General features: G+C 45.1%; 1 long non-coding RNA gene across 1 annotated transcript; it reads right to left on the minus strand.

The window, feature by feature from the left end:
• Positions 1-7,183: 7,183 nt before the first annotated feature.
• On the minus strand, positions 7,184-26,185 carry LOC116449188. The gene is made up of 3 exons (XR_004242268.1): positions 26,174-26,185; positions 23,014-23,017; positions 7,184-7,281 (listed from the first exon to the last, which is right to left on the minus strand). It is a non-coding gene; the product is annotated as an uncharacterized LOC116449188 (long non-coding RNA).
• Between the last annotated feature and the right edge of the window lie 582 nt (positions 26,186-26,767).

Consider the following 26,767-nt stretch of genomic DNA (forward strand, 5'->3'; position numbering starts at 1 on the left):
GGTGCGTTGCTGTGTTCTGAGACACAGCCAGGCAACTTACTCTTGTTTCTTCAGCCCTGATCAAGACCTTGGATTGTGGCTGTTCCTTACACAACATTCCCATAGCAGACCAGGACCAAGGCATGTGTACAGATCTCATTTACAGCTGATTATTTCCTAGCTGCTGTTTCCAGCTGCTGTTTGAAGTCAATCAGCAATAACAACAACAAAAAAGCACTTTGCTCTTCATTTGTGAGCTGCTGGAAGTTAAAAGCATTGAGAGGAAAAGCACCCAGGTTGATGTTTGGCCTCCCAGCTGTGCCCTATGGCCTCTGAAAGTTCCCAGATCTGTGCAAAATCTCTCAAAATTCATAGAAATTAACCTATTCCTCAGAAATGTTCATTAACCATGACCCTGCCCCACCATCCCACAGCTGCATTGGCTGCTTCTTGCTCCAGAGCTCATTTCTGGATGTAGAATTAGCCCATGAAGTTGCTCATGTTGCCACACATCATCATTCACCACCTACAACCCCTGACTCCTGCTCTATGGCCTGATCCACCTCCTGCAGCGAACAGGAGGAACAACGAGGTGGGTGCTCCAGGAAATGAATAACGAGCAGATGAGCTTTGGGATCGCTGCAAAAGGAAAGGAGCAGAACCACGAGCACAGCAGAGAGCAGCTCCCAGCCTCTGGTGAAAGCAGGCACAGGGAGAGACAAACATCTCAGAGGGTCTGATGCCTTTTTTTCCCCATACATTACTGTCACCTCCCCAAAACCTCCTGGCACAAGCTATTTTTTCCTCATAGCAGGCACCGTGGCTCATGCACTCCATCAGGGACACTGGACAGGACACTGCACGTGGGTTACCCCTATGGCCTGAAGGGGAGTTCTAGAGCAGATTTAAATCTCTCTCGTGTGCCATGACCACAAGAACACTGTGGGAGCTTAAGCAGCACCTCAAACCTGAGCACCTTCACAGCTCATTTCACCCCTGAGTCTCCCCATCCAGATCTACACTCAGTCACCCACCCAGCTTCTGTGCTGGTCTGCATTTGAATCCAAAATTCAGCCCAAAAAATCCTTGAGAGGACCAGGCTGATTATTCGGCTGGTGAAGGTGGAATCTCCACCCTGAGGGCTAAGAGAGGTCTGTTCTTTCTGCACATCTGACTTAAGTGTTATTGTCTCAGAGATGGAGAAGGCTATGGGCAAGTGGGGTGGGTGGGCTTTTTGCTGGAGAGCTCATGCACTGAGAAATACAGTTTTAGGGAAGAAAATAATGAAGTATTTGACAGGTAGGTCACGTCTGAGTAATAGTCACTTGACAAAAAACTCACAAGTTTGACTCTGATTTTCCTAATTTAGGATATTTCCAGAACTCCTAGTGCAGAGCTTGAAAAGGTGTTAGAAACTCAAAAACGAATGACACAGTGGGATTTTCAGCAAAGAAAATATTTTAAGTTTAAAAAAAACCCCAAAACTCTTCACTGTGGGAGGAAAACCAATAAATCATTTCTGCATTCAACTCCAATTTCTCTGTCAACTTCTCTTTGATTATACACCCAGGAGCTTGATGAGGACTAAACTACAGGCTACCTCATCTGCAGTGTGCAGCAATTCCCTGCTAGAGATGCTCATTATGGCCACAGGCACTAGGCCAGTGGAATAAGTCTGCTAGATAGTTATTGCTAGGTTTTAAACATAAAAAAACCTATTAAAAATCACAGTAATCCCGGCCACCTCAGCTCTCCCATAATAGCCCCAGGAATAACGAGGGCTGGCAGGGTGAGGGCAGCCTGGCTGGGCAAGTGGGGCAGGGTAAAGTCACACATGGAGGGCTGGGAGTGCAAAGCCAGGGGTTTGGAGATGGAGGTTTAGGGAATTTCCTGGATGCTCTGTCGGCAGCAGAACCAAAGAGAAGGCTGGCGTGGGTGTTTGCTGGGCCAGGCAGCTCTGGATGAGCAGAGTGGTGTAATTCCTGCTCGGAGTGCCACTCCAGAGGGAGCAGCAAGGCCCCCTCAGGGCTTCCCTTGGGGATCTTTGGGAGGCGAGACAGGGGCTGCCTGCCTGGTGGGCAGAACCTGTTGTTCAGAGCAGGTCCCATTGCTGCCTTTGGGCACTCCAGCTGTTGGTGGCCTTGGAGGTTTCCCTGGGTTCTCACCAGAGCCCATTTCCTCCCACCACCCTGCAGCAGCTCATCCAGCAGGGATATCCAGCCAAAAACTCCCTGAGTGCGAGCGAGGGAAAGGCAAAAAACCTTGAAATGGGCAGAGCCAGGTGCTGTCATGGTGGGGAATTGAAGAAAGGGTATAAAGAGACATCATCTGCCAGGGGCTCCACTCCACTGTTCTTTATAACAACCTCTCAACCCCATATCCCCAGCAAATTCTCTCCTGGAATGTGTTTCCCTACTGGGCTGTCCTGTATTTAATTTATTAAGCTTAGCAAGAGACAGGGGTGGGGAAAAAATATAGATTACAAAAGCCACAGTAAAGAGATAAAGCAAACACTGCTCCTGCAGCAAAGCACATTGAGGGGCTGGCAGAGGGAACCAACATTTTAGCTGGTTTAGAAAGGAAGTTTTAGCTTGATGGATGTTTCTGCTACATAGAGACATTCTTAAATTAAAATGAAGCTAAGCCAAAAATATTTATCAAAGGTCACAGACTTATTATTACCTGTGTAATAGTATTGCCATCACTTTGGCTCACAGCACAGTGAAATTCCACTCGTTGGGCTGAACAAGGTTGTGCCAGGTAATGTTCCCATAAAACTAAAGGACAGTTCTTGCCCTAAACAATTTACCTGTACAATAGCATATATTGCCTTTGCTACTGCCTCTCTATTTTTGCTTGTCCTAACACAATGGGAACACGCTGATGTTACTGCAGAAAAAACTGGGGTCTCATCTATTGGGTCTTAAATCCTTGTTTCCCCATCTCTTTGGCTTCCATGGGAAAGTTGCATCTGCTTCCCCTTCCAGCTTCCTTCCCTCCCCCACGCCCTCCCAGCTCCACTCCTCATGTGGAGGATTGGGAAAAATGGAGTTGGGTTTATGTTAGGACAAAGGTGTTCTACTTCAGTTATTTATTGCAGTAATCACCCCACGGAACTGTGCTTCCCTCAAATTGCACGTATAAATTATCAGCTATTACTCCCTCTTGCAAAGGTTAATGCAACCTCTTGTTTTACAGGTGGAGTGAAATTTAGAGGTTAAAACATGCTCATGACTTGATTTTTCCTCCCTGCTTCACCAGCAACAAGGTAACGGGTGAGGAAGGCGAGGCATTACCCTCGGAGCAGCTGATCTGCTAAGTGCAATTACAGAGGAGTTTTGTGAAGCATTCTGCAGTGCTGTACATGAGCTCTGAGATCTGGCTTCCCTCTGCTATTCATTTTTCAATTTTCAGCTTCAAAGATCTTGGACATTCTCCTCTAGGCTCATCTACAAGCAGGAATCCAAGGTCTAATCACGCTGGATGATTTGCTCAGACACAGGATTTGTTGCAGCAGTCTTGAGACAAACCAGCAGAAGGGAAAAAAGGCCGGAAGTTCATGCAATATTAGAGTTGCTTTTATTTTCCCCAAATGCCATGACAATCCTATTGTCCTTCAGAGACGTGAGCAAATTTACCTTGTGGAATTTGAGCAGGATTATTATGGGTTTTGTACTTGACAATCTGCTTTTTTACAGAGTCTTCTGTGCAAGGCTGTGTTTGCCGTGGCTGCATTGTTGGAGATACAAGAGCCCTGCTGATTGCTGACAAACAGCACCCCTGGAACGAGGCCACACTCCCACAAGGGATGTAGGAAGAGGAGCACAGGAGATGCCACCTGGTGCAGTCAGTCCCAGGTAGAAAGAGGGGATGCCAAGGAAAACTGCTGTCAAGTGCTGTCTGACAAGGGCAGAAGCCTTTTAGGGATGAGAGTGGTGTACAGTCACCATCTGAACAACACACTGGTGTTTAAATGTCTCTAAAACCTGGGGAGTTCTAGTGAAAAAACAGGAGCAAGAAATCCTGACACTCATGGGGTTTCCTATACATCATTTAGGATATCAGTAGAAAAAAGTTAAAAAATAATTCAGAGCCTGTCGATACAGGGCTCCTCCACAGCATAGAATGATTTAGGCTGGAAAATTCCCTTAGCAGCACACCCTGAGCAGCCTCTGGGCTCTTCTCAACACTCTGGTGGGGTGAACTTCTGCCAGGGAGCCCAGCACAGGCTAGAGCTTTCCCACCAGGGACAGCCCCACAGTACCTGAGCACAGAGGGCAGGTCCAGGGGCAGCCAAGAGCTGAGACCACCAAACCTGTGGTGCCAAAGCAGGTCCAAAGTGCAGTTAGAGAAGCCAATCCAGCTGAATTGGGGTCACAGCCAAGGCAGGGACCATTTCTTCCTCAGCAGAATTCAACCCAAACTAAGACCCCAGGGCTGAGCCTAAGTAGAGACCTCAGTGGGAGACCCAGATGGGGCTGGGCAGGTCCATCAAGGGCTCTGAATGCCCACCCACACCCCTGTTCCCTCTTCCCACTCAATGATCGACATAGAAAACCATCCAGAAAGGACTCACAGATGTATTTTTTCATTCAGAACGGCTGTGGGGCTGAACCCTCAGCTACTGCACATCATCTGGAGTGGAATCAGTTAACAGCAGAGGAGGATTTAGCACATGATTTTGTTCCAATAACCTATCACATTGACCAGTCCTTTTATTAATCTGAGCATTTAAATGAGTTCTTATTAGAAAAAAGTAACTGGAGCTGCAGAAAAGGAACAAGGTAAGGCAAGGACAAATACATAATTATCTTGAATATGAAAAAAAATGGTGCAGCAGAAGTTCATGTTCCTTTGTGTGGAACACAGCCCAGTTAATGTACAATTTAGATGCAATAGTTTTCTCTGGCTGGGAAACCAGTTTGATTTTTTTTTCCCCCCTCAGCTTATGCTTTGTACATTTTCCCAAAGAACAAAATGATGATGGAAATGAAGTGCTGCAGCAGGCTGGACAAATTCATTAATGTCATTAGCCAAATAATGATTCCAAACCTGTGTGTCAGCACGGGCGGCAGCACCACACTTCCAGTGGGGCTTCCAGCATTCCACCTCTTCCTTAATGGCAACACACAGCTTTGTCATCCATGCTGCAAGAAATACAAGGTCTTAAAAAAGCTCTATTTGCCATGTTCCTGCACATGCACTGCTCGTAATTCCAGGTATCCAGGCTTGACTTGGCAATCAAGCAGCTCCCAGTGCCCTGCAGGAGAAGCTGGGGAAAGGGATAGTCTCCCGGGGTTAATTATTAGCCTTTGTTTAAGAAATTTGCCATGGGGATGAGCAAGTGAGGCCTTTCTTCTCTTACTAATGAGATACCCTGAGCTCCTCCAAAACCTGTGGGGTGAGGGAAGGCTCTGTGTCACTGGTGCCTCCCCTGAGGCCCCTCCCAGCCCAAAGCATTCCATGCTGCTCCATATCTCCCATGTTTGATGCACAGAGAGCTCCAGCATGTGCTGCTGCCTTCCCTCTCTCCTGGTCAAAGCCTCTCCCTGCCAGTTCTGGAGCCCTAAAGCTGCCAAATGGGGGCTCCTGTGCCCCCAGCTCTGGCCCCAGGTGTGGAATTTGGACGAGAAATGGTGTCTGGGTCTAAAATTGAATGCTTATTTCCCACCAACATCCTGCAGCCTGGGACACCTTAAAAAAGATGGGAAAAGGAACTGCTAACCTGGATCATGAGAAGGGAAATGGTGAAGGGTGCCAGAGTAGCTGGGGGGGGCAGCAGGAGCAGGAAACAATTTCAGACAACGCTGCCACCCTTGGGGCATGAGTTATGCATCAGATTGGTCCCATCCAAAATCCTGTGCAGCTTGTAGACTGAATATTTTTTCACCTCAACTGGCTGCATGCTTGCAGCCACCTTCCCTTCCTTTTTTGGTTTAGTTTTGTGGGTGGCTAAATCCTGCTGGATCCAGGTCCTGCCACCCACTGAAATTGAAATGAAATGGGAATAAGGGGCTTCCTGCAGGATCTCATTGCTCCCTCTGTGTGGCTCTCCCCGTCCCAGCCCTGATGCTGTCCATCTAATTCATCCTGAGACGTTGCTGCCAACTTTTCTTGGCTTCTTGCAGTGTTTCAGGTCTCTTTTTCGTAGTTTCCCAGTGCCTGGCACAGCCAGGTCTATGCTCAGGCAGCACTATGGTAATACACGGTTTCTTTATTATAATTAATTTAATGATGGAGAATTCCAATGGAGGAGATGTTGGGAGAGTCCAGAAAAGCAGCCAAACCATAGAATGGCATCCACCTGCCCAAACCCTTCAGAGCAGACCATGAAATGAGACCTCCAGGGCAATGGATAACACCAAAACATTGAATATATCAATAATAATAGTTATTAAAGCTTTGGTTTTCAGAGCTTTCATCACACGTTCCACTGATGCATTGAGAAAGTTTATAAAGCTCAGTAATACAGGGTGAGAACCACACTCTTCATCCACTAAAAGTACCTGATCCTGACCTATTTTATAATAGGGTTATTCAAAATAACTCCACAGACATCACAACCCACTGGGGCAAGCAAAAAATAGAACCAGTCCCTTGGTATTCATAAAATAACCTGCCTGGGGTACACAAAGGAAACATGAGGGGAAACCTGAATAAATATCCTCATAATTAAAAAAACTCAGGAGCAAGGATTTTTTTTTTCTTTTTCTAATTTGGAAGCTTCTTTGATAACACACAAAAAGTTCGTAACTGCAAGATCTGGAGCAGCTAAAATGCAGCCAAGGATTGAGGATGCAGTGCTAATCTACATATTTGATTGCAGCATTTATGGCCTAAATGCTGGAATGGTGGTGACAATACAAAGCCCTGATTTCTCTTGTGGAAATTCATGTTCCTGTAGGCTGGAGGAATTGGGGGATGTTAAAAACATCCAAAAACTGGGCATGGCTGTGAGGCCTTTTCCTGGTCTTAAAATCAAGAGTCAAACACGGTTAGAAGGGAAAAAGGGATTTTACCTTGGTATTTATTTTAAGGATCCTTAGGTGCACACGTCCAGGTCAAGTGCACCTCAATGCACACAGCAATGCACACCCCAAAATGTCTGGTATAACATTATAGGTGTTACTGATTAGCAGATCTATCAAAGATTCCCCAATGAGAGGCTCGAGTGAGCCCCCCTCCCCAAGGAACCTTCCCCTGGATGGTTCTATCTCAGTTTACAGAATGTGTTCTGGAGGGGACTTTGGGGTCTGGGGCACACTGATCCCCAGCTACGAAGCTTCTGAGATGTTGAGTCTCCTGGCTGAACAAACAAGGCCAAGAATGTAGGCAAAAAGCACTAAGAATACAGGAGTTGTAAAAAGGTATAAAAGAAAAGGCAAAAAATCATCATGGCATCAACTCTAATCAGTAGAAAGCAGGATTTGCTGTCTCAGCCAGGTGAAGAATTTAAGGATGGAGGGAAAGAATGCAGGAATAAAGGATGGGGTATGGAGGGAGATCTACCCCAGTGCTAGGCACAGCTTAGAGAGGTGTCACGGGTTTGCCTTTAGCTTTGGGGTGTCCCCACTTTAGTGGTGTTGGAGTTACCAGGCTGCTACAGCTGAGCTCTGGAACAAGGCTGAGGGAGACTGGGATGGGATGGGATGCGATGGGATGGGATGGGATGGGATGGGGTGGGTTGGGATGGGATGGGCTGGGATGGGATACGATGGGATGGGATACGATGGGATGGGATGGGATGGGGTGGGATGGGATGGGGTGGGATGGGGTGGGATGGGATACGATGGGATGCGATGCGATGGGATGGGATGGGGTGGGATGGGATGGGATGGGATGGGATGGGATGGGATGGCTTCCAAGCTCTGCAAAACTTGTCCTGGTTTTGGGTGCCATCTCATGCATTCCTCACAGAGTTCAGGCTCCCTCTTCTCACACACATAGGCTGTGCTCTCTCCAGGTGCATCAGAGTCCTGAGGGGATACAACCCCCTGTTTTCTCTGTCCTCTGAAAAATAATTGGGCACAGAAAAGGAAATAAAACTGCTGTCTTGTGGCAAGGTGTCTGCATTCTTTGGGTGGGTGAAAACTGAGCTGAACGAGGCCTGCAGGCTACCAGGGCATTGACAACACAAAGCCATAAAAGGTTGGGGATCTTCTCTCCTAATTCACTTTATCCTTGCTGGATGCCTGTGTTTAAAAGGTGATGGGAGCAGACACAGAGAACTAATCGTGCTGGTGAGAAATTCTAAACTAAACCTGAGATTAAAGGCACGACTGACACAGATACACTGAGCCAGGTTTAGCTGAGACACACGAAAATGGGGGGCAAGGGCTTGGCATGTCTGGGACAGCCTGTCCTGGCTGTGGTTCTTGTCTCTTCCACCTGTACACAGGCTGACCTTTAAGGACTGAAATGAGGAGAATCATTAGCTTGAAAATCAGTTTTCTATGGAGAATTGGGTCTGGGGTGGTTGTTTTATTGCCTCTCAGGAGGCAAGTCCTGATAGAAAGTGTTTTTCTATTGTCTTTCCCCCTCGCAGGTACCACTGTTACTGTGGGAAGTGACTGACACCTCTTTTCCATCGAAGCTTTCTTCCTCCTGGAGCTGTTGAAGTGCTTTTGTCAACAAACATGAATAGATCAGCCACTGCTTTCTCTTAAAAAACAAAACAAAAGTTCACTTCAGGCTCATAAGAAAGGAGAGAAAAAAAAAATCCCACACCGTTTTTTTAATAAAATCTCTCTTTTATATTACTATTTGAATTACCTTTACTGTTCTTTCATGTACTAATCTTCAGACTTTTTTTTTAATTTGTGAGCTCCACTTCATTTGTTAAGGTTTTTAAATCCCCAGTTGTTTGTTTCAAGTTGTTTTCTTTTTGGTTGGTTTTCTAAAAAAACATTCTTCTCACATGCTCCCCCTGCTCTGGCTACAGCACTTTCATGAGAAGAAAAGCATGATCTCACTCTTCATGCTTACAACAAACAATTCTATCAGCTGATCCAAAAATAAACTATAAAAAAATAAAAAGATCCCACCTTTTGTGCCACATTTCAGCAAGTTCTGATGTCCAGGCAGGATCTAATAAAGGTTTAAATAGAGGGTTGAAGTTGTAGGAGGTGGTAAAAATGAATGACCTGTCTACAGGGATTTACCTCTGCTCTCTCCTCTGACAGGAATTTGCTTAAAATTCCCCTCTTGCAGCTGTGCCTGTGAGGATCCCACTCCTGACCTCTGTGCTATTTGTTATTCACCTTTTTCCTCTCGATGCCCTCAGCCCTTTCAACCCCTCCTCTCTGGTGCATCTCAGAGGCTCTGGGGTCTCTGCTCTCCTCTTCCCCCCATTCCTGTCCTGTTGCATGCAGATGTGGTGGATGAGCTCCCAAAAGCTCTGTGGCAGATCTGCTGGGGGAATGAGCCCCCATTTTATGGAGTAAAGCTGCAATGTGTCCTTGTCAGCTCCTGCCTGAGCATATGGTGGGATTTTAGTTGGGAATAATTCCCTCAGGCTCCATAGGGAGGTAGGGAAGAACTATTCATAGGGAAACTCTGTTTTCTCCTGGGCTCCCAATCCAAAGCTCTTTTTGGTGTTTCATAGATGACTATGAGTGAAGCATCTTGGGATAACCACACCCCCATTCCTCATTCATTGCAGGCATCCTTCACTTCCCGAAATGCTGTGGGAATTTTCTCCTCTTGGTGAGGAGGCTGAGGGTGCAAATGACTCCTCTCAAATCTGTGGGACCCTGTGATTTCCTGCCTGTGTGTCCTTCCCCACCCAGGAGTGCTCTGCTTTGCAAAGCCAGCTGTGGAGGTCACTGCACATTCCACGTTTTGGCTGTGGGCCTGTGGTCATCAGCAGCTGTGGGTCCAGTGGAGAGAAAGGAGAGGTCTCCCTTTATGTTAAATACTTGCACAGACTATTGCTTAATACATATGGGCACTTCCAGTATTATTTTATTGATTTATTTCTGGATATTTTTAGCATTTAAAAAAAATAAAAGTGCACACATCAAAGATGATGATGATGATGATGATGATTATTATTATTATTATTATTATGCACCTCTTGAGTCATGCTACTCTGTGTCCCTTATTAGCCAAAGTGAAACACAAACTATCCATGTGCACCTAGGAAAACCCACAGGACAAGGTTTCCCTATAAAACCTGGTTTCTTTCAAATAAAGGGAAATATCAAAGTGTTTGCTGTTCTGATTTACAGCTGGGAAGTAGAAGTTACATGAAGGACGTTGAGTTTCTCCAGTGTAAAGGGAGTGTGAACCAAATCAGAAATCTTCTCTGCTGTTTTTCTGTGGTTTACTGCCTGTACTGGGGTAACAGCCCCCAGAAAACTCCTGCAGAAGATAACAGATATATTCCTCTGATTGAGCTGGAATGGGGTGGGTTTAATGTGTTCCAGACCCCAAAGTCCTTACTCAGGTAAAACTGCCCAAACCTGCATTAATAATGCCAGAAGGATGTGATAAAATAAATCAAATCCTTTCAGTAAGAAAGTGTAAACCACCTCCAGTCCAGCCTAGAAAGGTGTGTTGGCTTCAGAGCTGATGGGCTGATCAGCCACAGGCATGGGCTGATCCAAAGTGTTTTGCTGGCAGGGGAGAGGGCAGGGCATGGGAGTGAAGTGTGGAATGAATGGTAGGAAAAGAATGGATCCTCATTCCCTGATCATCTCTGCTTTCATCCCAGGTAAATTAGACAGCAGGAAAATACATGGAATGAAAACTTTCTTTCCAATAAACACTTTCAAAAGCGTATCTGAAAAGGTGATTTAAGAGGACAATGACACAGAAGTGTATAATGAATCTGGACCTGTGCTGCTGCATTTGTATGGACTTTGCAGCAATAAAGTAGGTTAAAAGAAATTAATTGTGTGCTTCCTCTCTAAGAGAAAGAGACCAGTGGTGGTTTCTATGGCAACTACTTGCAATTCATCCTATTAACTTTCTTATTGCAGGAACAATCAATAATGATACAGATCGCTTTAGGATAAAATATACATGAAGACTTTAAAAAAAATATATTGTTTGCTCTACTTTCAAATCAAATCTGATATGCTCTTGAAAAAGCAAAGACAATGTTAGAGAGAAGCAAAACGTGGATTTGCCAGGAGGGAAAAAAATAGGTGAGTCAATTTGTACCAAAATCCATCTTCTCCTCTCAGCAACTCGAGCAAACTGCTCAGATTAATTATTTTCTGAAATGTTTTGACATTTGTGTTCTCTCTGATTGTGAAGGTTATACCTTATTTAAAGGTGTTATTCTGTGTGCTGATATCTCTGCTCAAACCAGTCAAGTGCATTCCCAGTCCCTCAAAGGACTGGTAACTACTCCAAAAGGCTTTTGGAAGTGCAGTGCTCTCAGGGAGCAGCATGACTGGTGCTTCACCCTCTCAGAGAGCTACCACAGAGCTCTATTCTCCTCATTTCTCAGATGTGGAACAGCAAGAGGGATCCAGGCAGAACCCTCCTGCTTCCTGTGGCCCAGGCAGCAATGACAGCCAGGCTCAGCCTCCCTGCTGATGGATTTGGTCTGCAGGACACTGTAAATTCTCAATTTTCCCCTATTTGATTTTTGTAGTTGCCAGGAGATGTCAATACCCGGAGGTTTGCATCCCCTCTGTGGCATACCCTGAGACTCCACTGGCTTTAGGGGCACTCAGCCACCAGCAGAAAGCTCCCATCTGTGCCTGAATCTGATTTATGGCTGGGCTGAAGAGGTTGGATACTTCAAGAAGGATTTTAGGGTGTGTGATTTGCCAGTGGAAGTTGGCTGTGTAGGGACCTCTGGGTGGGCAGCAGATATAAAGTGAAAAACAGTGATCAGGACACCAGGTTGGGTCTTTAAAAATGTTTCTTTCTTAACTCAGCTGAGACTTTTCAGTGAAGTTTTATACAATAACTTGGCCTGTTTTTTTCCTTGTCTCACCTGTGGATGATCTGGTTCTTCCTTGCAAATTCCAACTGAAGTAGTTGTGACCCCAAGGTAGCTGGATGTGCCAGAGTGAAGCAGGGGTTTGAGCTGAAAGTTCCTTCTCAAGGACATGCCAGAGCGTTGAGTTATTACCCTGAGGTTGCCTTAAGTGTTTCTTTCCCAAGGCTGGGAGAGCCTCTCCCTTTCTTTCAGCGATATTTGACTCAGACTGACTCCCTGCAAGCTGCAGAGAAGTTCTATTCCCAATCTTTTTCCATCCCAGTCACTGTTCCAAGTGCCTTGTCACTCAGTGTGGCTCTGTTACATGAGGAGTTGGTGACTCAGACTCTGGGTTTGTGCATATGACTGTAAATTCATAAGGCACAGACACTTCCCAGTGGATAAGGCTTAAAAAGCCAGCTCTGGTTTGCTGCTATTTCACTTGCAGTGTGAATCATAAGATATTCCAGGAAGTTGAATGTGGTGGCACTGTGTGGATTGCTGAGGGCATTGTCTCCTCCATGCGTCAGTCTTCCAGGACAGCAGAATTTCCTGAAGATGCATTTCACAAGATCAAGTGCATAAACCTGAGCTGCCTGGGCAGGGGGGATGCTGGAACAGGAATATTTCTCCCTGTTACAGAGAAGTTTGCACTTCCTAACTTAGCACATCCTGACTTTACACATCTGCTGCTTTTCATACGCCACAATTCTGCTTTGTTTCTTCTGACTTACAGAACTTGGTCCTTCCTGTAATAATTCCAAATTCAGTTCATCTTCAAAGGAAGAATGAAAAATACTTTTAAATAGAAAAGTGGAAGATATTGCACAGGTTAATTCCCTTCAAACTGAAGCTTTTGATCTGCTGTTCTTAGATCGCTTCATTATTATAAACACAACCAGAACAGTAATATCTTACCCTTCCTTTCCAAATCTCCCCTGCTATTGAGTCATTTCTTTTTTTTCCCCATGTCACTTGAATTCTTGATTTTCAAGTTACCTTTGCATCTTCTCTCTACTGCTTCAAACTCTCCATGTTTTACTCATTTCTCTTATCAACCCCCCCTGAAACACCTTCCCCTTGCAGCTGCCCTTCCAGCCATAACAAAAACCCCAACCCTCCTCATCTTATCTCAGTTCTTTCTTTCTTTCCTCCTTTCAATCTTCCTTCAGGCCATACCAAAGCCGTTTCTGGGTCGTGAGGTTTCTCAAAGGACCATCTCAGTGTGACTGCAGACCTAGAGATGTCTCACCATACTTGCTGTGTATTCTTCTGTTTATGGCTCCTTAGGCCCAGCAAAATTAAGCACTACATAAACATATCTTTATTATCTGATTGGTCACTTGCTTTTTTCCCCCAGCTCCACCCCTACTTTAAAAAATAAAAAATCAACAACCATAAATATCATTAATCAGCTTCAAACTTTGCCTTTATTTAAAGGAAGTGCTGGTGAGAAGGGAATGGAGCTCCCGTGCTCACCAAAAAATGCAAAAAACCCAGAGTACTTTTGGCTGTTCTTGTATAAAAGAACAATAAAATAGCCAATATGAGCATCAATCTGTAAGTTTGGGGGGTTTTATAGGGAAAAAGATGAACAGCAATTCCCAGAGGATGCATTTAAAAGCTCTACACAACTCTCTACTTTGAGACTTAGATTCTCCTGCCTTTTTAGACTTTTCCTCTACTTTTAGCTTCTGAAAATCTTAAAGAGAAAACTGTCACAGCGCATTTGTAAAGCACTCAGTGAATTAGGAAGGCTTTTCCAACGCCAACAATTCTGTGCATACTCGGAGTCTTCACCCAAGCACTTTATCTCTGATACGCCCAGTCAAGGTGTTGTGAGTCAAAATAGCCTCATCATAAATTGGATTTGGAGACTGCTTGTGGCGTGAAACCAATAACTGAGGCTTCCCAAGGGTTGTTCTGTTGTCAGAGGAACCTGCACAGTGCATCTGGGAAATGGCTCTGTGGGGATCTGGGCAGCAGGAAGCACTGGGAGCTGGAGAACGGAACTGGCAGAGGTTAGAGAAGAAAACAAGACCTGGCAAGAAAAGCCAGGGCATCAGGATGCCATCAATTGAGGTTCTTGCTGCCTCAGCTGCCACAGCCTGGTTGTGCTCCTGGGTGAGAGTTGTGACTGAGCGACATGAAAGGGAAGAGAGGAGCCCGAGCAGTCACTCGGAAAATAACTGAACACGCTTCGATGTTGCTGCAAATGGCATTTCTCCTGTTGAGAGGAACTTACTCCTGAACTCCATCCATCTGAGGGGCAGCCCAAGAGTCAGCAAACTTGCCCACACCGAGATCACAAACATAAGAAGTCTCTCTGAAGATCCATGTGCAGTCATTCCAGCTGGCAGGAGCTGCTGTCTGCACTCGTCATGGTGTGAATTAGTGCAGCTCCGAGCAGGGTGTGTGCACCTGAGTCAGAAAGGTGGGAGCCAGAGCTGGGAGCCCACTTGTGTGGATTTCTTGGGATAAAACACCCAGATGTGCTGAAGGACGGAGGGGTGAAGCCAGGCTTAAACCCCAAAATTGTAAGAGCAAGGGGAAAACAAAATGCTCTCTGCCTCCTAGCTGAGATTTGCATTTCAGAATTCATTCCCTCTTGAATTATTGTGCTCTCGCTCTATAAATTTGATGACCTCTGACCAGAAGAAATTAAGTTCAATGATTTTGTGATTTGTTTGACTATGAGCCTCCCAGGGAACTGAATGTCACTTAAGGCTGCAATTTTTGGCATGCTAACTTACACCTTCTCAAAACAGGTGGATCTTCAAATGACCCTATTTTAAACTATTTTTGAAAAGCATTATGTATCCAAAAAATGACAGAGCAGGTCAAAAGTCTTGTGATGAAGGTCATGCCTTGCCTGTTATTTATTCAATAGGAATATTTATTTTGCTTTTTGGTCAATAGTTGTTGTACCAATCCCTCTATTATCTTTAATTCATGTCACTATTTTTTTCCAGTTAAAAATGTGAAGAATTGATTAAAAGGATGTCCAAATTGAATATCCATTCAGTTGAAGCTGTGTAATGTCAGTGAAAATACAGCTCACATTCAGCAGATGTTGAGTTACACCCACACTTTGTGGCATTATCTCAGCTTTACGCATCTTCTATTTTCTGTTTTATGTGAGCTCAGGTTTGGTGCCCTTCCTGCTGCTCCTACAGAAAATTCTGCAGCCACTCCAGCACCTGGGATGCACCCAATCTCTTCTGTGTTTAAATAATGTCAGCTTCAATTGTGCTCGAGATGAAGGTAGAGGAAAACTGAGGGATTGACTCTCTGGTCTCATGGTTAATGCACTCCGATTTGGGATGAGGAGAGGTGTCAAGTTCAATTCTCTGCTTCAAATAGGGAGGATGGATTTGAACTTAAATCCCCTCTATTCCCATGATTAACCCTGGGCAGGCAGCTGAACAATGGCTTCATTTCTTCTTTCTCCTTCCTGGTGCTGCTCTGGTCAGGAGAACACTCAGATCTCGACTCCTGTCAGGGAAGGCTGAGGATGTTCGGCCTGGAGAACAGAAGGCTCCAGGGAGAATTTATTGCAGCCTTCCAGGACCTGCAGGGGCTGCACAGGGACTTCTGACGAGGGCATGGAGTGCTTGAAGTGGGGGTAGATGCTTTAAACTGGCAGAGGGCAGGGTTAGAGGGGATATTGGGAAGAAATTCCTCCCAGTGAGAGTGGGGAGGCCCTGGCACAGAGAAGCTGTGACTGCCCCTGGATCCCTGAAGTGTCCAAGGCCAGGTTGAATGGGGCTTGGAGCAACCTGGGGTAGTGGGAGGTGTCCCTGCCCATGGCAGGGGTGGAACTGGACGGGCTTTTTCCATCCTGAACTGTTCTGTGATTCCATGATTTGTTATGAATGGCATAAGGTCCCCCCCAGCCAGGGGCCACAGACAACATCTTCCAGAATGCAAGAGTGAAGCCGGGATTTATTCCCCAGCATTTCCTTCTGCAGGTGTAGGTGGTGCCAGTGCCAGCAGGCTGGAGTTCACTCAGCACTGTGTGACCACTGCGTCCCACTTAGGGCAGGGTGGACACCAGGATCCCACCCAGGAGTGCTTCCAGAGGAGGGAAAGCAGAACAGAACCAGCATCCATTTTGTGGATCTCAACAAACAGCTTTTAGCTGAGTTCCTGCCGTGGGGATTATTTCCATCCCTGTTTCACCTCAGACCTGTCTCCATGGGAGCGTTGGATGTGGAGCCTGTCAGAAACTTCAAAGGAACATGACATTAAGGGTCTGGTAATGTTTCCTCTTCCCTGACAGTGCCAGGAGCAGGACTCCCACTGACATCACCCCAGAGCCTCCAGCCTGCTGCCAATGTGATAAATCTCTTTTTTCAGAGGGTAACAACTCTGTGGGAAGGTCAGAGTGTCCCTCACTTGTCTCTGAGAGCAGCCAGCATCCATGGAGAGAGAGGACGCCACGAATTCTGCAGGTGATGGAGCTTCAGTGCTCACCCCTACCTAAAATCTGTTCCAAAAACATACAACCTTAATATGCTATGAATTATTTTCAAAGGGAGCTTGACTGCTTTCCAGATAAAATATTGGGACTAGAGAAAGAAAACAAAGCACACAAGGGTTAAAAGTGTGGTGGGATAAATAAATAGTGTTTGATAAGATAATGATCTGAGACCAGCTGTTGCTGAAAAAACATTTATTATCATAAATCATCAGAGGCCCTATAAAATATAGACTTGGAAGAACAATACCAAACAAAAATGCTTCCGTAATAACTCAATATGCAAAATTCACAGCTCCCTAGAAAATTCAATTTTTTCAGGGACAGGTCCAAATCTATTTCACTTCCATGAAAACCACTCATAGACAGAAATCCTGAAGATACTATGTCCTTGCTAACATTTGTTTAATTATTTAAAGCAAGATTTGTATTGAGACAATGAAGACAGAACTGTAAGATCACCCTGCTTGTAACATAGCAGTGGTAGAAAATTCCAGTTAAATTCTCATATTCTGGCCTTCTTTCTCCTGGGGGAAAAAGTGGGATTATGGGAAATGCTGGACATGCCAAGATGCACTAACAGGTGCTTGGGTAAAAGTTAAATTTCCTTCCGTGATTTATTTCTAGCAGCTAATACACACCAAATCTTGCTGGAATTCAGCCCGAATTTGGAAGGACACAGAAGGAGCAATGCTGGTGAGGAAGCTGGGAAAGGACAGAGGTTGGGGAATATTTTCCATATGGAATGTGTGTGTTCACACAGCAGAGAGGAGCTGAGCTGTGTTTTCACAGAGCTATAACCAGAGGGTATCAGCTCTCCTGGTGTGAGATCCTGTAAGAAAATGAGGCATAAACAGGCCTTGCAAAGTTGAGCAATATCAATTTATCCCCTCGAGGCAGAATAAGATAAAAATAACTTGGGGTTTGTGAGAAAGGAGAGAAGCTACAAAATTGTTTTGAAACCAAAACCAAGCCAAACAATCTCTTTAGAAGGTGACAACAGCTGAGGACACTGGGGTTGGTGGGGAAATCACGGACACTTGAACCTTCCCAGGACGGCCTCCTGAGCCTTCCCACCAAAAGCCCATTTATTGCCAGGCACGGTGCAGCAGTTCCCTTTGGCAACTCCCAATTGCTCTGAGAGAGACTGGAGCTGCTTTGACCCCACTCCTTTAAAGCTGAGCTGAATGAAACAGCAAATCTTTGCAGGCACTGTCTGGAGGCTGAAGGGGATGGGGTGAGCAGCAAACGCTGCTGCTGCAGCTCAGCGCTGGGAATGTTCACGCGTTAGTATTTCCATTATCTCCCTTCTCTTCCCAGGAAATCTCTCCTGAGGCCCTGCACAGACCCCTGAGCACTCAGCCTGTCAACACTCTGTGGCACTGCCCAAAGGGATGCTTTTCCAAGGCAGTGCCAATCCCCATTTTGCCTGGGAGTTTCAGCAGCCTTCTGGTGCCTCCTCCAGCCGCTCTGGGCACTCAGCGTGTGTGCTGGGTGGGAAACACGGGATGTGTCGAGCTGCAGAGCCAAATAATTTCTCTTGATTTGGTGACAGGATCTTTGACTGGCGTGGGATCATGCTGGGCAGGTGGTGAGTGGCTTTAGGAAGGACCTGAAGATAGCACAGATCCACAGAATGACATTTTAATCATGCCTTGAGCAATTTGCTAATTACATTCAACTGCACTTAGAGGAAAAACAGGAGTTGTCAGGGGTTTGTAGAGACAAAAAGAAAATTGGTTTAGGTATACCACTGATTATTAAAAATACAAATATGAGGTGTCATATTATCCAGAAAAGGCACAGTGAAAAATCCTAGCAAAAATCATATTTTCAATTTTCCTTCCAACTTTTTTTTGGAGTAAATTTGGTCACCAGTTTATACTTCTTTTTTTTTTTCCCCATGCAGTAGGTTTTTTTCTATATTTAAGTATGTATAATGGATCTGCTAAAAACCGTCAGAGACCATTAAGCCAGAGAAGCATGAAATCAAGTAGAAATTATTATTTTAATTCTATGCACTTGTGCATAACAGTATGAACATTGTGCCAAATAAACAGTCATCAGAACTCCAGCTAGTACTCAAGGCAGTAACCTGATTTTCACTTTGGAAGCAGGGAATACAGCCCTGCACACATTTCAAGAGAGATTTAGGTGCACAACCCAGCTTGTGTATATTCTGACAGGCAAAGGAAAATGTCAATCACTCAATAGTAATTTTATTATTAAAAAACTCTTCAGATGGGAGCACTGGGCCTCGACAGACAAGGAGCCATCTGTGGACTTTGTCAATCATTGTGGATACAGAAACATAAGCTGAGTGTTCATTAACTGCATGATGCTGTTTCATCGTGAGCAGGTTCAGGGTCTGGATCTCACAGGTAATTCCTAAAGGGAATTTCCTGCTTGCCTTGGGGGAGTCTGTGGCAGAGATCCCTGGTGTGCCACAGGCACAGGAAAATCAGAGGGATTCGTTCTGCCTTGTGTGGATGCTGTAGGTGTGGCAAAGGTACAGCACAAGGTCATTTGAAAGTTTATTTAACTGATGGGCAACTGGCCAAAGAGGAGGGTCTGTCACCCTGAATAGATCAAAACTTGATATTTTGTTTTGGAAACAAAATCTTCTGAGACCTGGGTGTCATCCTACTGGGAAATACAAAGTTTCTCCTCTGCACCAGGACCAATTCTAGACCTCAGCTTGCTGTAGCTGCATGTCATAGGAGAGTTTGGTCAAAAATTTTGAATAATTTTTTCAGTCAGCAGTTGTGACTTGCCATTCTCTGATTCTCCTGCTAATTCAGGTGTCATGCTCAGGGCTTAGGCACAGAACCTTGGACCATCTACCTTCCAGCAGTGCTGCTGTGCAGGCTCCACACTGGAAGCATGTTCAGGAAACCTTTTTGTGTGTTCAAGTCTGAGCCATATTTAAATACCCTCATTTGCCTTCTCCAAATACCTGGAGAAGACATGGGTATAGTGGCTGCAGGTCAGCTCTGCTTTCTTATTTCTGTGTGTTGATCTTGAGGAAGGGGCTGGTTCGACATCTCCACACTTCAGAGTAAAAAAAAAAGGTTGCTCATAACTTGGATTCACTCAAAGGGTTCATAAATATGGATGTTTACAGCAGTGATCATATGATGGGGAAGGAGCAAAAAATACTTGACTCTATAATCGTGTGAACACTCGAGGTCTTGTCTTCAATGCTGTAGTGAGAAAGGAACTGAAACGTTAAACTCTCTCCTCACTCCTTCACCATAAAAGTGGTCTCTTAACTTGCCAATACCAAAAAACTTCTGCCCAGTACTCCTGGACTCATGCTGAGGTAAGAAGTGAGGTGGTGTCTCCTTTCTCCTTCACAAGGACCCAGGAAGAGCAGTTTACTTACAGCATGAACATCCAAGTGATTATCAAGCTACAGCAGTTTTTTCACCAACAGCTGTCTCAATTATCCTAAAAATGTTCAGATGTGATCTGGAAAATGAGTCTTTGCCTCCAAACAGAAGTTTGCTGTATACTGAGCTAAGAATAGGTGAACTTGTCTGGATGCTTCCTTAGGCCTGTCACATCGTGTTTGCCAGACACATTCATGAATAGTAATCCTCCCAGTGAAATGGAATATATTAATCACAAGCAGGCTTTTTTAAGTGCTGCTGCCTTGTCTCCCTGGCCCACCCTGCCACTCTTGCTTTCCTTTTTGGAGCAGCTTGCATGGAAACATGAATTTCCTCGTGAAAATTCCTGGGCTGCAAACAGAGCCACTTTGGTGGCTGAGGCTGAAGTGCTGATGGGGCAGGACGTGCCGGGCTGTGACTGCACTCTGCTCTCTGGCCAGGCAGGAGAGGAGTTCCCTTGAAGGGTTTCAGGGGAATGAGTCCCAGCAGTACTGGATTCAGGGCTGCTACTGCCACATTTATACTCAATTAATGCATTTTACAGACAGACTTTTTTTACAGGAAGAGAACTACGGTACTTTTGGAAAGATAAGTAGAATAATGCTCTGTTACAAGCTAATATATAAATTTCTTATCAGTTACAGTGTTTGAAAGCTATCACAGCTCAGGGAAAAGAAAAGGGACCTATCCTTTCTGGATAAAGGATTGAAACCCAGGAGAAAGGGGCATTCCCCAAGGGTCTTTATGGAACCTGCTGAGGACAGTCTAATCTGGGTTCCCTGAATCCCATACTGGCACTTGAGGCACACAGCCATCTTTCTTCACTTGTCTCACTGCATTTTAAAGGTCTCTGAGCATGTGGGTGATTCCTGGGATGTCAGCAACCCACTCAGAGCTACCACAGATGAAAGGTAGGAAAAGAGTAGGGCACCAAAGCTCAGCTTTATGGTGCAGGAAAATCCTTAGCAGGAGCAATTGAAAAGGAGAACGTCCTCATGAGTATTCTGTGACACTCAAGTATGATCTTCAGGAGCATCCCCAAAGAGCAGAGGATTGTCTACAGCCCCTTCCTTCCCAGATAAATGATCTAAAGCAGCAGATGACACATTATAATTGAGAGTTGAATATTACAACTCCTCTTTACTTTTCTTTCCAGGGCTAGTTGGTTTAATGGTCCCAGTTGAATACTCTCAGACTAGGACTGCACTGGGCCATTCCCCTTGGGTGAGAAGTGGAGAAAAACCCTGTAGTTCCAGTGTAAAATGCAAGGTAAAGCAGCTCAGCCCTCATGCTGCCTTGCAGCATGGAAATAAGTGGCTGTAAGAAAAGGATGAAAGAATATTTCCCCGCTTCCCCTACTTTTCTGGCCTCTTGACGTTGTCTGTGCTGCCCTTTGCTCTGTCATGTCTTTCCCTGGCTCTTGGAAGGAGGAGGATTCCATGGAGTACGAAAAAGCTGCAGGCACATAATGAATAACAAAATGGAGAGGGCACTTTCCCAGACTCTGTGATCTCAGAAAATGCCTTACAGGAGTTTAAGGCACCTGAAATCCCCAAAATTTCCATGTGGGGAAAGAGGCATCTCTCTTCTCAGTCTGCACTCTGTGAGAAGGGGCTGCAAGCTTGGGAGGGTCTCCTGATGGCGTTGGAGTGGTGACATCTCCCAGAGTGACATCTCTGCGCCCTGCTCTTTCACTTTTAAGGCCACTTGGGTCTTTTGGGACTGTTCCAGCCTTAGCCTTGCATCCTGTGTGGCTGAGTTTCCCGAGCCTGAACTCTGTTCTCTAAAATGCTGAACAAGAATACTATAACTGTACCCTACATTGTTGTCATTATGGGGAAGTTTGCTGATCTGTTTTGGTGATTTGTATCTGTTTATGCGATTGCCATCGATCAGATTTGCTTCAGAGCAGTGAATCTGCAAAATTCACCCCTTAAACTCATAGTCTAAGTCAAGTGCAAGTCATACAAGAGAGGATCATACATGTGATTGCCATCAGAAACACCAGCTAGGAAACGGAGCAGGGATTAGCAGTGGTAGCGTTAAAAAAGCTGCATAATTTGAAGCACAATAAGGAAGAATTATGTCAAAAGCTTATTTGCAACAAGATAAGGAAAGAAATGCGCAATAATGCCTTTTATTAATTTCTGGTAAGACACTGTAGTTTTTTCTTCCAGCACCATTCTCCTAAGTAATGGGTGATACCACTCTCAGTGCTGTGTTGAAATCTTTCCACTCCTCAGACCAGGCTCGATGCTGCAGATGCTCTCTGAGACCCCCTTGTCCCTGCTCATAGGCTGTGGTGGGCAGAAGATCAGCCCCCTTTGCTCACCAGAGGCAGTTTTTAGCAAAATGAGTGTTTGGCTGCTCAGCTGAGACCACAGAGATATCAAAAGAACCAGTGCTCAAGCCAGAGAGGAGAATTTCTGGAGAGGAACATGAAAGACAGAAGAAAGCAGCTGTGTGCATTAATTTTATACCTTTAACATAGCAGTAGACATCTCCTGGGGCTTGGGTTGAACACTCCCAGTCAAACCCAGTTAAACCACCCACAGGTCAGTGCTCACAAACAGACATGCAGCGAGACCAGAGCCCCTGTGTCCTTGCTTCAAGTAGGAAAGAGGAATATTCCTCAATTGTTTAAGTCCCTTCCCAAGCAGGGAGCTGCTCCAGCTTCACCAGGTCTCCTCTTGGAGCGCATTGCTTGGCCTCTGGAATACCCTGGGATCAGTCCCTTGGCCTGCACACTAAACAAGGTGTGCATAAAATCTCAGAGTCCTGGAGTGGTTTGTGATGGAATGGGTGTCCAAGCTCATCTCATTCCATCCCCTGGCATGGGCAGGGACACCTTCCCCAGCCCAGGCAGCTCAGATGTTCATTTAGCCCATCAGGTAAAGAGCTTTGGGCTGGTTGTAGGCCAGCAATGCAGCCAATCACTCTGTCCTTTAATTCTTCCAGGAAATACCAGCATAGTTTGGGAAAAGAACTGACTGGATGAGTGTTTGTGTGCCTGGAATATGTTCTCTCCCCAGCATGGTTTGCTGTCCCTTACAGAAGATGGCAGAGACAAGAGAAAAAGCACAGGAATCGTGAATTTTGAAGTCCCTAATTAATTTGGAGTTTTTCATACAGTTTCCAATAGGAGCAGCCTCTGGTTCCTCCTGGGTTGCCATGGATTAGGAATGTTTTAGTGCTGGCTCCCTAATCCTGGTGTTTATTAACACTCAGCTGGCCAGGGAAAAACAAAGGAGGAGATATTTGGGGGCTGATCGCAGGGGTTAAGACCTTTTGAGCTGCCTGCAAACTTCATTTTAGTCCTAATGTAACAGAGACATCAAAGTGAAGTATTGATTAAACTGCTCTACCAGGCAGGCTGGAAAACTGTTTTGAGGTACAGCTCTGAGCATTTTTCACAGCAAACAAGCAGCCCCTGACAGCACCTGCCTCCAACACAGGGCTGGTGACATTCCCAACCTTTGCTGCAGGAATCTCGTGGGCTGCAGGAGAGCTGGTGGCAGGCAGGGACCAGGCTGCTGATCCTGCTCAGTGCTACCACCCTTATCGCACCCAGTGTCTGAGGGGTTTTAGATGTTAAAGATTTCTTTTTTTCCTTTCAGCTGCTTCTTTTCTCTCTTCCACACCATTGGCACCAGCTCTGCTCCACTTCCAAATACCTTTCCCTGGATGACTCAGATTGCAATCTCTCTTGCTGGTTACTTTTGCTGTGACCTCTGAATTTCCTGAATTTCTGACACTATTTTTGTTGGAATATTGGAAAGAATACAACAATAGAGAAAACAACAGAGAATGATGCCAAAACTGCATTTATCTATTAGGCTTCTTCAGTCCCTTGTGCTCTTGCAGAGCAAACCAAAATTATTCCCATTCGATGCCTTTCCCTCATCCCAGTTTTTCTATTTGATTTTCCTTGCTGTGACCTTGGAATCACTCAGCAGGCAGTGCTTAGAACAGTAGCCAGAGCAACAAAAACCTCTTCTGCCTAACTGCCTATTGGAAGGGAGTTAAATTGCTGCAAAATCACATTGTGGATTTCAAGTATTTATTTGGGTTTAACAGTTTTTTAATAGTTCATATTACATTAAAATTCAGGAGGTAGCAGAGAGCTTCTGATGTTTTCCTTTAAAAATATGGAATCTCCAATTTATTAGAATCATAGAATGGTTTGGGTTGGACGGGATTTTAAGCTCATCCATTCCACCCCCTGCCATGGGCAGGGACACCTCCCACCATCCCAGGCTGCTCCAAGCCCCATCCAGCCTGGCCTTGGGCACTGCCAGGGATCCAGGGGCAGCCCCAGCGTCTCTGGGCACCCTGTGCCAGGGCCTGCCCACCCTCACAGGGAGGAATTCCTTCCTGATTTCCAATCCAAATCTACCCTTCTGCAGCTTGAGGCCATTCCCTGTGTCCTGTCCCTCCATCCCTTGTCCCCAGTCCCTCTCCAGCTCTCCTGGAGCCCCTTTAGGCCCTGGAAGGGGCTCTGAGCTCTCCCTGGAGCCTTCCCTTCTCCAGGCTCTCAATCCCATCTCTCCCAGCCTGGTTTGTTTCTCTTTTGAACCAAAGCCACTTCAGTTCTTCAAATGCAGGAGGAGCAGCTGGTGAGGAGTTGGGCACTGACGGGACGAGTTCCAGCGTGGTCCTTTGGAAACCTCAGCTGCAGTGCTCAGCTCAGCAGGATTTATCTTCAGCAGGGTTTTTAAATTATATAATCCAAAAGCCATCTGAGTAGATAAGAGGGGTGATTGATTGCAGTGTTATTGCTAATAATACTTTAGGTTAAATTGCACTTTTTACAAAGAATCTGCCCTATGTCCTTCTGTGCTCCTGTTAATAAGTTTTAAATCCATCTTTAAATTTCATGGAGAATTTTAAATTGGTTCAGTAGCAAAATCTATTGGACAAACTTTAATCTATGGTGATCTTTCAGGTATAACATAACACACTAAAAATTGTTTAACACTGTAACAGGGCTGTGCTGCAAGAAAACTTATTTAGAACATACAAATCTCTGTGAATATTGGCTACATTCATACCTAATTTAATTAGTTCATTAGTAATATAAACATATTTCTGTCTTTACATTTTCCCTACTGGTATTACAAATGCTGCATCCTTATCTTACCTAGTTTTTCTAATTTAAAATGGATTTATTCCTAAGCATTCCTTCCGTGATAACTGATAACTAATTTCAAATTCTGCCCAAAAGAGGCGCATAAACAGACATTAAAACCCGCAGCTAACACTGTGAGGTGGCAGTGAAAATTTAATGGTGGAGACATAAATTCAGCCTAATTTTATTGCAATTCTACAGGAATCCTTTTTTCTAAACATTGCATCAATTTCCAAATCCATTTGTTATCCATTATATCAGAGGATAATGAAACCATTTAATACACTATAGCCTGTCATATATACTTCTCTCGGTGTTTCATTTTAATTTAGCTTACTTAGGAGACACTTAACTGATTGTCATCCTTAAATTTAATAGGCAAAATCTATCTTTATCTTGTTCTTTTCTGTAGATTAATATTAATCTTATTCCGTGATAAGTTTCTACCATTAAGACAAAAAGGATTTCTTGAAAAAAAAAATCTTGGCTGGCAGAATTATCTAGACCACGTGCTAGGGATGAAAATACAATAAATTCTCCAGCTTTCTGGAATGGTGCAGCCTGGGAGAAGACAAAATGAGATGGTCACAATTAGCCCCTAAAAATGGGGGCACCCTAAGAATGGGTTCAGATAATAACTGACAGAGAATAAGGTACACGAAATTAATAACTGGGAGAAGTTGTGGATGTCCCATCCCTGGAGGTGTTCTGTGATTCCAAGAAAAGGGAAGAAGCTCAGCACATCATGGAGTTGTTATCCAGCTTCGTGTCTGGGAGTCTTTCCACATACAGGTGTTGACCCCAATGTATCCCCAATACCTTGGAGAGGTTTGGCCAAAGAAAAGGGAAAATGTCACTGCTGTGACACTGCCCCTGTCCTACCACAGAATCACAGAATGAACCAGGTTGGAAAACACCTTTGAGATCATCAAGTCCAACCTGTGACCTAACACCTCCTCATCAACTAAACGCTGGCACTGAGTGCCACTTCTTCTCTTTCCCATGGAAGAGCCACCCAGAGCTGCACTTTGACGATGCCAACAACTCCAAGATATCTCTCAAAGCTTCAGGAAAGTCCAGTGAAGATTTGTATGGAATGACTTGCTCCGGACCCTGACTGCCAAGGCTTGAGCAGCTCTGGGTGAGAGCTGAGTGAAGCTCTTGATGCCACTTCAGTGAGCTTTGGGAATCCCAGAGAGGGAACCAGGGATGGCTGGATTGTCCCCAGGCCTTGTCACGACCATAGGGCTCCTCACCTTGACATGGCCCATGAAGACACCTGGACATGGAGAAGAAACCTGGGGTTTGCTCTCAACTCTGCCTCGCGTGTCCTGCTCCTTCTTGCCTTATTTCTGTTCCCTTTGCTCTTTCTCTTCACTTTCTGTTTAGCAAAACCCTGGTTTAATCATCCAAAACTGCATCTCTGCAACGCTGCTGTGAGCCTGTGACCAAGGAGAGCTCAAAGCAAAGCCCAGCCAGCCCAGTGCTACCCAAGTTTGCCAAATCTTGCAGAGCCTGATAATAGCGTGCTGCGCTCCAGCTCCTCCAGCTGCTATTGTGAATTTTTAAATGAGTTTGGGAGCAGTGGGGCAGTTCCAGGAGGCTGGGAAAAGCAAATGTTGTTCCAGTATTTAAAAGATGACCCTGGTAATTACAGGTTTGTCAAATTGATACTGGGCCTGGAATGGCTGCTGGAGAATTTGATTAATAAAGGATTAACAGTGGAAACCTAATTAATGCCAATCAATGTGGGCTCAGGGAAAGAAGATCCTGTCAAAATTGCTTTTTTTTCTGAATGAGATTACAAATTTTGTTGATAACCATGGTAATGTTCTGTAATAGCCTTCTAT

The sequence above is a fragment of the Corvus moneduloides genome, chromosome 11 (genome assembly GCF_009650955.1).
Source record: "Corvus moneduloides isolate bCorMon1 chromosome 11, bCorMon1.pri, whole genome shotgun sequence".
Taxonomy (NCBI): Eukaryota; Metazoa; Chordata; class Aves; order Passeriformes; family Corvidae; genus Corvus; species Corvus moneduloides.